This window comes from Ambystoma mexicanum, chromosome 1p, assembly GCF_040938575.1.
Source record: "Ambystoma mexicanum isolate Mex_15411 chromosome 1p, UKY_AmexF1_1, whole genome shotgun sequence".
Lineage (NCBI taxonomy): Eukaryota > Metazoa > Chordata > Amphibia > Caudata > Ambystomatidae > Ambystoma > Ambystoma mexicanum.
Window position 1 is genome coordinate 556,822,958 of NC_090921.1, and position 12,215 is coordinate 556,835,172.

Sequence of the window (12,215 nt, forward strand, 5' to 3'; positions counted from 1 at the left end):
AGAAAAATGCAATACTGCACGTAATGTCTGACTATATGCACAGCATGCGATTCTAGCAGATTCACAAGCATCAGAAATACACAACAGCTCTCCTCAAGTATCAATAGCTAAAATAACAATTAAAAGGTTAATCGCACAGATTAAATATTTGTTACAAAAATTGAATATTAAAAAAACACTTAGAACAAAGAGCATGTGCAACATAAAACATCTTCAGAGGAGGCCATTTGATACAAAACATTTAAAACTTGTGAGCTAATCATCAGTAGGGCGCTCTTATTAGATCAGCATCTGCTCACAACAAAATCTAAGTATTAGCAAAGTTGGTAAACTGCATACTATGAGGCCACCTTGGCCTGTCTTCTCCAAGCCCTGGTAAGATAATTAGCTACAGAATGCACTTCCAAGTTGTTCTGCAAAGAGCAACACAGAAGATGTAGTTCTAACATATCTTGCGTTGAACTAAGGTTTTAGATAACTCCTTCTCAAGTCTACATAATAAGGGCAGATCAACATACCATGAACAGCATGATTAGCACAGAATTGACAAAACAGTAAAAATATCACTGCTGCCACTAGCTTGTCTTAGGCACATTGTCAAAGTAACCAAAAAGCCATTATATAGAAAATGATACAAAGGTTCTGGTACCGCGCACCGTTACCGCCTGCATGCTACATGCCGCAATGGTGGATCTGCAATGCCAGGGGGGGTGGCAGGCTTGGTTTGTGAGATTGAGAGGGAAGAGAACTTTGATGTGCTATTGGCAGCTTCAGTTCGGAGAAACCAGTCACTGAGCATTGGTGTGTTTTTGGTTGGTTGCCGTCATGTGGTGAGATTGTTTATGGCTTGGTTTCAAGTTGGGTGGTGTGAAGTGGGTGCGGTTTGTGAGAGGGACTGGGCGAGTTGGATCGGATCTCTGGAGTGTCCTTACGGGTTCAGAAAAGATATGGACGGATTCAGCCTTTCCACAACGATGCACTCAAAATGAGCAGCAGGTCGTCTAGTGTTGGGGTTCCACATCTCTGGAATCTCCCAGGATCTCGGTAGATGGCTGGTTTCAAAATTCGTCTTGAGACTGGTTGTTCCCACCAGTCAAAGGGAAGGAGTCGTCCTCTTCAGAGCTCCTCTGTTGCACAGAAAACGGGGTCAGGGACAGCAGTGGTCGCTTCACAGTGTTGGTAAGGGTCTGCAGGCGTCTCTGGTTGTCTTCTTCGGTTACTTCAGTTTGCAGTGGTCGACTTGCTTTTCACTCCAGAAGCCTCCCATTTTATACAGTTCCAGCACACACTCCTCTGCAATCTCTCTCAACATTTTACAGAACAAGTTCCTTACCCCTGGTAACATTCTTTCGATTGGATGTTCCTCCCACGTATTCCTCATCTTATGATAATTATCCTTCAAGCTTCAGTTGCTTTGGAATTTCTTTTCAACAGAGGGGGGGGAGGGTGTTGGGGGCCGTTTGATTGAGTCAATGCCCCTCGAGGGCCTCCGTTCGACTGTCAACGTCACCATCAGTATAAATAGCGCATGCAGCGCCCGTAGGCTTCAGTTCTATTTTTTCCCTCCTGAAGAGGAATTACCAGGCGTACCATAACCTGTAGGCTCCAAGAAAGCGTAAAGTGTAAGAACACGTACATTCTACAGAGGGGTAGGCTAGGAGGGGCGATGAGGAATACGTGGGAGGAACATCTAATCGAAAGACCGTTCCCAGGGGTAAGTAACTTGCTCTTTGAATGGATTGTGTCCTCCCACGTATTCCTCATCTTATGATCTTATGACAGACTCCCAAAGCAGTAATATTTTGGTGGGAGTACAAATTATATTTTGTTTGAACTGTTGTCACAGACTGAATGAAGGAGCGATTTTGCAAATTGTCCTTCCTGGCTGGAAGATGAATCCAGGCAGTAACGTTTCACAAATGTGTGAATAGATGACCAAGTGGCTACTGAACAAAGGTCTTTGATTGGGACACCTCTCTGAAGAGCAGCAGAGGTTGCCATGCCCCTTGTGGAATGTGCACTCAAGCCTTCCGGCAGGTGTTTGCTAACTAACCTGCATCATTCCCCAAAAGCCAGGATGATCCATCTGGATAAGGTCTGTTTTGGAACAGCTAAACCCAATTTAGGGCCTGTATAGCCAATGAATAATTGTTCATTTTGACCAAATTTAGCCATTTTTTATATATAAAAACACAGCTCTTTTTGGGTCACGCCTATGTAATCTTTCCTCCTTCTTTACAGGAAGAGGAGGTGGATAGAAAGCTGGTAAAATTATCTTTTGCGACAAGTGGAAGTCAGACTACTTTCGGTAGCAAAGAAGGTTTCACCCTGAGAACAACCTTGTATTTATAGAAAACTGTATGTGGGGGTTTACAGGAAAGTGCCTGCAACTCGCTTCCCCTCCGTGCTGACATTATTGCAATTAACAAAACAGTTTTGAAGGTTAACAGTCTTAATGGACATAAATGTATAGGCTCAAAAGGAATGCATGTTAGAAATATTAACACCAGGTTAAGATTCCATACAAGGACTTAGAATGGAACTGGTGGAAATACATTAGTAAGACCCTTTAGGAATTTAACAATCAGGGGGATTTTAAAATATGAATCCTCCTCTGAAGAGCGCCAGATTCGCCAAATGTAACAAAGAAAGCACCATATATGTATCACATAGAAAGGGATCCACATTATTGTCCCTGCACCAGCTGCTGAACTTGTTCCAACAGCAGCGGTACAAAGATTTCACTTCTGGCCAAAAGCAAGATCTCCATTATGTCATCCGTGAGGTCCCAATCCTTGTACCTCAACTGCTCAGAAACCATGCGTGAAGGTTGAGAGTTTTGGCCTCTGGATGGAGAACCCAGACCCCCCCTCTTGCGAGAGAAGGTCCTCTCTTTGTGGAAGACTGATTGTAGGGCAGATGGACATGTCCAGAAGGTCCAGGTACCACGTTCTTCTGGCCCAATCCGGGGCAATTAGGATCATGGATTTCCCAAAATTTATCAACCTCCTGATGACATGAGGAATGACAGGGACTGGAGGAAACGCGTACAGGAGTGGAAATTCTCAGTCCATTACGAACGTATCCCCTAGAGCTCCTCTTGGGGGAAATTACCTGGAGTAGAACAGTTTACACTACCGGTTGACACTGTCGCGAACAGATGCACTTGAGGGGTTCCCTAAAGGGCGAAGATCTCTTGTAGGACTTCCTGAGCTAGTTCCAACTCGTGGGAGACTGCTCTGCCTGCTCAGAGCATCTGCCGCTGTGCTCTCCTCTCTGGCTAGGAGAACTGCTGATAGACCGATTCCTTCTTGAATTGCCCAGAACCAGAGGTGCATTGCTTCTCTGCACAGTGGTAGTGAACCTATGCCTCCTTTCTTTGTGAGGTAGTACATGGCCACTGTATTGTCCGTCATTATCAGGGCACTCTTTTCCCATACAGAAGGCAGGAAGGTCTTCAGTGCTAGTCTGATTTATTTATTTATTTATTCGCATTTGTTAAGCGCACAGGCAGCCCATAGGGCATCGTGGCGCTGGTTACAGATATGAACATGACTTGTTATACATACCGAGAAGTCATAACTTAGTTGCAATAGAAAAGTTTACAGATATGAACATGACTTGTTATACATACATAGAGGTCATAACTTAGTTGCAAGAGAAAAGTAGTAGCTATAGGTGTATAGCTATAGGTGAGGAGGAGAAGAGAGGAGAGGGTGAGCATACACATGTTGGGGGAATTAGTTGAACAAGGTGGTTTTCAGTTTTTTTCGGAAGGTGGTGAGAGAGGTTTCTGCTCTGAGCGTGCTAGGTAATGCGTTCCATAGTTTAGGTGCGATGTAGGGGAAGCTTATTCCACCTGCTTTAGCTCGCTTGATGCGTGGGACCCTAAGTTGGTTAGTGTGGCATTGTCTCATTGGCCTATTGGTGTGAGATCTAACTAGCGTGTCGGACAGGTATGAAGGTGCAGTCAGGTTAATACATTTGTGTGCGGTGGTAAGTATTTTGAATGAAATGCGCTCTTTAACAGGTAGCCAATGTGCTTCCCTTCTGGCTTTCGCGATGTGGTCTCTTTTAGGTATATTGAGGGCTGCTCTTAGTGCATTATTTTGTGTTATTTGAAGTTTATTGAGATTGGAGTTGGAGGTGCCCGCCAGTAGCGCATTACAGTAATCTAGTTTGGCTCCAATGGTGGCTCTGGCAATGGATAGGCAGTTATCTTTAGTTAGGAATGGTTTGATTGCATTGATGAGCTTGGTACTCAGGGCGGAAGCAGAGACAATGGAGTTGACTTGCTTTTCCATGGAGAGTGATGCGTCAATGTGGACTCCTAGTGTTTTAACCGAAGGTAGAACTGGGATGACACAATTGTCAATGCAGAAGTTGGTGAAGAGGGGGTCGAGGTTTGTGAGAGTGGGTTTTTGGCCGAGGATGAGGATTTCGGTCTTGTCTCCGTTAAGACATAGACCGTTTGTGGCCATCCATGCTTGGATGGTTGCGTATATATTCTGGAGAGTGGCTGCGTCCTGGTGATAGAGTCCTGTGAGCGGGAGGAGTACTTGGGTATCGTCAGCGTAGTTGGTGTATGTGATCCCAAGTGCGTCCAGTTTATCAAAGAGAGGTTTGGTGAAAAGATTATAGAGGGTAGGAGCCGTACATGAGCCCTGAGGGACTCCATACCTGATGGTGGTAGGCTCTGCGTTGGCTGTATTGGAATACACTTTCATCACTCTACCTTCGAGGAAGGAGGTGATCCAGTTTGTGGCTTGTTTAGAGAAATGTGCGGCCTGTGTGAGATGGTTGGAGAGGATGGCGTGGTCGACTAGATCAAATGCCGCTGAGAGGTCTAGGAGGAGCAGAAGGGCCGGCTTGCCTTTGTCTAGGATGAGGGTAATTTGATTTTTAAGATCTAGTAGGGCGGTTTCAGTGCCATGACCTTTGCGGAATCCAGACTGCCTTTTGCCTAGGACAGAGTTGTTTTCTAGGTAGGCCTGTATCTGCATATGTGCAGCTTTATCTAGGATTTTTAAGAGAAATGGAACGGTAGTAATAGGCCGATAATTGTTAGGTTGAGCAGGGTCCAGGGTTGGATTGCCCCCAGCTCCAAAAGGTTGATGTGTAGTTTGGACTCCGATGGAGACCAACGACCGCTGATTGTCAGGTCGTTTGCGTCCGTCACTACAGTAATCTCCAGACATGGATGCCAAAAACAGTCTCCCTTGAGAATGTTGTCCTTACAAGCCCACCACAGAAGGTCCTAAGAGACACTGCTCGGAACTTTCAGGTGGTCTGAAATTCTGTTTGGGAATTGGGACCATTGAGTCCTGAGAGACCATTGAAGGGATTTCATTCTGAGGCGAGCCTCTGGAACCAGGAAAATGCAGGAAGCCATGAGACAGAGCAACCTCAAAATAAATCTAAGGCCGGAAGATGCTGGGCACTCTGGAATTTGGTGACCATCTGTAGAATAGGTTGAGCTCTCACCTCAGGTGGCGAGGCTTTCCCTGAGGAAGCATCCAGACCGCATCAATTAATTGGAGTCTTTGATATGGTATCATGTGGGACTTCTTGTAAATGAGGGAGAAGCCCAGTCTGTGGAGAGAGTGGCAGGTTACGCTGCGATGTTCCCGGGCTTGTTCGGGTGAACGTGCCCTGATCAGCCAATCGTCCAGGTCATAGTAGACCTGAATCCACACTCTCCGGAGACTTGATGCCACCACCGTCATCAACTTGGTGAAAACTCTGGCTGCGGAGGTCAGCCCGAATGGCAGAACTTGAAATTGATCATGAGAACCGCCAACCTCAGGTACTTTATGTGCTTGTGATTGATAGGTACAATCAAAGTAAGCATCCAGAACGTCCAATGACAACATCCAGTCTTGGGCGAAACATGTTTGGGGGTGCTTGTGGTCTCGTGCAGAAGGGATGTGGCCTAGCAGTTCGGGTGGGACCAAGCCTGATTTGCATATGGTCTTTCCCCTTCTGTAATGGCTTGACAGGCGAAGAACAGTGGTCTGGAGGGTTGCCCAGAGCATTGCCAGTGGTTAAGATTTATTCTAAACCTTCCAGCCATCACCTCTTTCTTTTTGCTTTGGAGTTGGAGAGCCTGAAATATTTGGGAAAGGGTAACCATCTTGAACTTATCCTTCCTGAGGAATTTGTTCAAGTTTCTTATGCCCAAAATGGGTCTCAATCCTCCGTCCTTTTTGGGAATTAGAAAATATGGGGAGTACTAACCCTTGTTCCTTTCCGCCACAGGTTCTATAGCACCTTTCTCTAGCAGGGTCAAAATGTCGTGCACAAGGAGCGGATCCAGAACTTTGAAAGAGTTGTTCCCCGGTGGATGATCCTGAGGCCTTTTTTTAAATGGAAGGCAGCAACCTTGGGATGCAGTTTCCAGTACCCAAGCAGCTGACGTAATGCCCGCCATTCTTTCAGATACTGAGTAAGTCTGCCCACCACCGGGGTCCTGTGAGTCAAGGCCTCAGAGTGGTTTTGAGGCAGCTGAGAGTAAAACTGCTGCTGCTTGGGTTGGTTTAGCACCTCTCTTTCCTTTCGTTCACCATGAGGGAATCTTCTCTGACCGGCTTGTCCTCTTCCTAATCCAATTGAGGAGTAGAATCGAAAGGACTTACCCCTCCAAGAACATGAACCTGAGTAGAGGTGTTGAGGCTGTCTAATGGCGGCACTAACGGATTTGGCCGCCGCTTTCGGGGTCTGCAGCTATTCCAAACTCTCATCAGCCTTGCTGACAGACAGCCTCGAGCCGTCAAAGGGCATATTGAGGAGTGTAGACTGCACATCTGGTGCAAATCTGCACTTCCTCAACCACGCAAATGTGCTAGTTGCCATGGATCTGCTGATGCTTTCTGCAGTAACCAGACTTGACTGGGGGCATTCACCCCTTGCCTCCTTACCATCCTTGATTGCGAGGAAGCTGCTTCTTTCTTCACCTTGCGGGATGTGGTCATCCACCAAAGCTACTGTTAAGGAGAATTCTCGGAAATTCGCTAATTCCTCTCTACCTTATTTGTATTGGTTTTATTTTTATTGCGCACCTGGCCCAAAGGCATCTGAACGCATTTCTCATGGAAGGTACAATGGTTACAAGGAAGGGTACATATAAAACAGTGATTTACATCAATGGCAAAATGCAGCAAGGAGTATATACATTACAAGAGGCAATATTAACTAGAGTGAGTAACATTTATAAAAGAAGCACAGTTACTAATATAGGAAAGTATATTTACAGGAGGTAAAGTGAGATGGTTGTAGACGTGCAGCATGTTTACGTAAATTACGTATTGTGGTCTTGCTCTATGAGCCAAGTTTTGACTTTATTCTTAAACGCAAGGTAAGAAGTTAGAGCTCTGATTGTAGGAGGCAATGTGTTCCAGAGTTTGGTGGCAAGAACTGGGAAGCTGATCCACCTGCCTTCTGGAGCTTGAATCTGGATATTGACAGTGAGTTGGCTTGAGCAGATTTTAAGGGTCTATTAGGAGTATGGACAGTGAAGCTGTTGGCAAGATAGATGGGTGCCTGTTTAGCATGGGATCTGTGAGTCAAAGCAAGAGTTTTGAGTCATATTCTTGAGGCAACAGGGAGCCAGTGTAGACTTCGGCGCGTGTCAGATATGTGAAGCTTCCTAGGGATGTTAAGAGCCACTCTTATAGCATCTTACAATAGGGTGCTGGAGGGGTTACTTGATATCCCCTTTGTCTAGTTTCTCATTTAACATTTTATGTTACCCTTTCTACAATTAATGGCTGGTGGCAGTGGTTTATTTTTTACTACCATTGTGCGTTTTTATCGCAGGCTGCGTTCACAGTGACAGTAAAGCACCCTTGAGTGCCCATTGTGTGAAAATGGCCCCGGTCGTCTTTTTTCACCCTTCGTTTTTAGAAAGGTCCTCCTTGAGATTTACTCTGCGCGCCACACCAGGTTTGGTCCCTTAGTTCGTTTGGTCTTTGGCAGGATTCACGAGCTAAGCCCGCCTCTGGCTCCAGTATATCTGGCAGAGGCAGGAAGTGAGGGAGGTGCCCAAAAATCCCTGTGCTTAATCCCCTTGGTTACAGGAATGCACCCAAAGGTGATTGGCCGGCTAGCTGTCCGGCAAAGACAGCCACCCTGCTGTGTGATTGACAGTTAGGCTGGAATCAATGGGAGAAACCTGCATAAAAGTAGAGGCTTTTTGGCTTGGAAGGCAGAGTCGACCACTGGATGAAGGAATCCGAAGAAGAACTTGAAAGACGCCTGCTGCAACTCCTGGACCGTTGCTTTGCCCGGTGAAGCCCTGCTACTGTGCTGAAGCTCCGAATTCGCCTTGACTAGAGAAGCCCAGCAAGGACGACTTCTCCCCTTGAGTTGATGGGACCAATCAACTCCAAAGTGAACTTGTTTGGAAAAAACTCTCGGAGCTGGCTGTACTTCCACTGCTGCTAGAACCGAAGTGCCAGGGAGAGGAACACCAAACAGAGTGCATCACTTTTAAGACGGACCTGAGCTGCTGGAAGATCCTCCGGACTCCCAGTAAGTAGGACTGACCAAGCCTGAGCCACCTCAACAGAGTGCTGGACCCCAGATACGAGGAAAGTCCAGAGTGGTATCCATGAGACCGCAGTTTTGCTATTTGCTGAGACGCGAGGAGCTGAAACCGCAAAGTGCTGCTGAATAGAAGTACGTCCTTTTCTGCTGCTGGCTGTCCCATGGTGTTGTAGGAGTCCCCAGAAGTCCTCCCTCTGGTCCCCACGACTGAGGACCAGGAACAACAGGATCTACAGAGCTACACAGGAACAGAAGCCAGCTGGAACCATTTCTTCTAACCAAAGGTACTGTACAGTCTAAGGACTTACCTCTTGTCTTGTAGCCTTACCTGATCTCAGTAGAGATCTGTCTTGGTTACCTCTGTAGAGTTGCTTGCATCTTCTACAACTCACAAGCCTCCCAGCTTGTGACCCTACATGATTCTACTTTTTCTACAAAGACTTCTAAAATATTGTGCAAGACTTTTACTTACCTGCAAGAAGTGCTTCAGCTCACCTAGACTTTTGCCCAATTGACATTAGCTGGCCTGGCCCCCCAAATGACTTATTTTCTCTGCTTGTGTCTTACCTTCCTATCCAGGAAAGGGTTAATTTATTTTGCATTGGGGGTTCAAAAGTACTTACCTGCTTCAGAATATTTGTGTGATCTCTTGTTTTATTATGAAATCTGTTTACTTTAACACTCATCTCAGTATTGCTCTAAATGTACCAGTGATATATTAATGTCCACAGTGCCCTAGTTATTTAAGTCACCCGAGGGTGTAGGAAGTGTCTGTGTGCCATCCCAAATGGGTATTTGCCGATTTAGAGAAACTAAGTGTTTATTTTGGAGTGTATTTGTATGTTACTATTATATTGCCACTTATGAAGAAGGCTTATTCAAATTGACTATTACATTAATAATTGTTTAATCAAGAAACCTTGGGTGTAAGTGTTTACTTGAATACTTGTCACTGTAAATCTCTGTCTAACTCCCCTACTGCTCACATTGACCTCTTGAGATAAGCCTGGCTGCTCAGCCACAATACCAACCTGTGTAGTACAGACTTATACCAAAGGTTGGGTTCCTATTACCAGGAGGTCAAGGTTGTTGTCGTGCACCCAAAGGGCACTGCTCCAAATCTTGCCTAACAGCTACGCAGTCCTACAGGGTAAACATAAACCTTGACAAGGTACACGTTGCCTTGGTTGACTTTAATGTCATACTGCCAGGAGTAAATATTTTTCTCGCCCACGCATCCACTCTTATAATCCCGATCAGGAGGGATAGAGGGGAATGCGGATTGCTTAGTAGTTGTAGCAGCCTGAACATATAAACAAATGTGTGTACCCTTACTGTTAATAATAGAAAAACAAAGAATTTGGGTGGACAGATACTTAAGTTTAGAGCTGTCCGCAGGTTTCTTTAAATTTAGGTTTCCTAATGTCGAAATCCTGTGAATAAATCAACCAGTAATAATAACCACCCACTGCATCAATGTACTGGGTGTCTTGAACATGTATTTATTCTCTTCTGCAAAAAGTAATAAATGATTATCTAAACAAACAATTGTGACAAATCACAGTGATATTTTTGAAAAAATAACACCTTACATGCTATGCGTAATTATGTACAATTATCAATAATGCTTCATGTACAGAAAATGAAACAACTAAAAGAAGAACAATGCTTATTAATTCAATCACTGTGAAAGCTATTTTTAAGGCTCAGGTGCAGACTGATAGTTCAATGGGTCCACTGCACTGTTGAGCCCGGTGAGGGTTCAAAGTTACCCTTGAGAAATCAATATACTTTCAAACAATCAATGTTGCAGGGTCATGGGGTAAAAGATATCTTTGCCTTGTAGCAGCCTGAACCACCAAACCTTCTGGTGTTGGATGTTTTGTCAAGTACTCTGGGTCGCTGCTGGATGGCCTATATTTTTTGCAAAATTTTCTTATTTACTGCAGCTGCATTCCCTGGTGTCCAGTCCCTTTTTTGTAGTGCAATGTGAAAAAAGCAAAATTGGATCACCTTGCTCACCAGCTTCTTATATGAGTCAGCATGGTCAGTAGGTTTACCAAGGAACAAGTTACTTAGCTGTAACTACTGTTCTCCAGCATGGGTCCGGCATGGATTCACATGCTCATGAGTATTCCCAGTCGTCAGGCTGAGAATCCTCGATAAAGAAAAAATCAGTTTCAATTTCTTTTCAGAACTGTATTTCTCCTAATAACCAATCACTGGTCTCTGGGTCATGCTGCCCCCAGCCAATGACTGCCCTCTACCTAAGCCCCTCCTCTGGCAGCCATATTCAGATTTGGTAGCACAAAGTGGCAGTAGGACCAAGAGAAGAGCCGCAGAGGGGTAAGGCAGGAGGGTTCGCATGTGAATCCATGCCAGACCCATGCTGGAGAAAAGTTACAGGTAAGTAACTTGTTCCTTCTCCAGCATGGGGTCTGGCATGGATTCACATGCTCATGAATAAAGAATACATAGCAGTACACACTTGCACAACCACGGGAGGTGGCAAGGCTCAACATTAAGCATTTCAACATCTCAACATTAAGCATCTTTTACTTCCTGATCAGGCTCACCTTCAAGCAAACCGGTTGCGCAGCACTGCTTGGCCGACTCTGGACTCCTCCCTGGAATCCTGGTTGACGCAATAGAATCGTGTGAAGGTGTGCGTCGACCTCCATGTAGCAGCCCTGCAGATATCCAGCAGGGGCACACCAGACAGGAACGCCGTAGTTGCAGCGATCGCTTTGGTCGAATGTGCTCTCGGACGGCCAGCCAACGGTTGGTTTGCAAACCGATGACAATGGGTGATGCAGCCGGAGAGCCACCTGGGAAATGGAAGCCTTGGAGGCCTTCCCTTGGTTCACAGGGCCAAATTTCACAAACAGCTGTGATGTCTTCCGAAAACTCTTCCTGCGGTCCATGTAGAACTTCAGGGCTATAGCCACATCTAGCGAGTGCAAAGTCCTCTCAGCCGGCGACGAAGGCAACAGGAAGAAAACGGGTAACACCAAGGGCTCGTTGAGATGGAAGTCCGACGGCACCTAGGGCATTAAGGAGGAGTGCATCCTCAGCACGACCCTCGTTTTCGTGGAATGTCAAGTACGGAGGCTTACAGGAGAGGGCCGGGAATCTCTTCCATTTATGTCCATAGCACTTAAGAATTGAAGCAGCCCTGGCCTTGGCAAGTACGTCCCTGCAGTCCGGCGGGATCTCGTATCCTCCAAACTCTAGTGCTGCAGGAGCCAGGCCTGCAGGTACAGCAACACTTGGTCGCGGTGCAGAATCACGCCTCCTTCCCTGGCTTGAAGATCTGCGTCCGCCAGAAGCTTGACTGGAGGGGACGCTGACATGTCCAGAAGGTCCGGGTACCATATCTGCCTCAGCCACGCCGGTGTGACGAGGATCATCCTACACCGGGACCGCCTGAGTTGACTGTTGAGTCGCAGAAGCGACGGAAATGGGGGAAACGCATAGAGGAACAGGCCTTCCCAGGGGAAGGAGAATGCATCCCCCATGCGCCCCGGCTGGGGAAAGCTCCTGGCGAACCTCTGGCACTTGGTGTTCGTCGTAAACAAATCGATCTGGGGATTGCCCGATTGTCGAAACAGTAGGTCCTGCTGAAGCTCCCACTCGTGGCAAGAGCGCAGCTCCCTGCTGAGTGAGTCAGC

The 12,215-nt window shown here is 46.3% G+C and overlaps 1 protein-coding gene across 1 annotated transcript in view; it reads right to left on the reverse strand.

Moving 5' to 3' along the window:
- Window positions 1-12,215, reverse strand: part of REXO1 (RNA exonuclease 1 homolog) — a 1,041,135-nt gene that overhangs the window by 364,346 nt on the left and 664,574 nt on the right. The window lies entirely within an intron of this gene.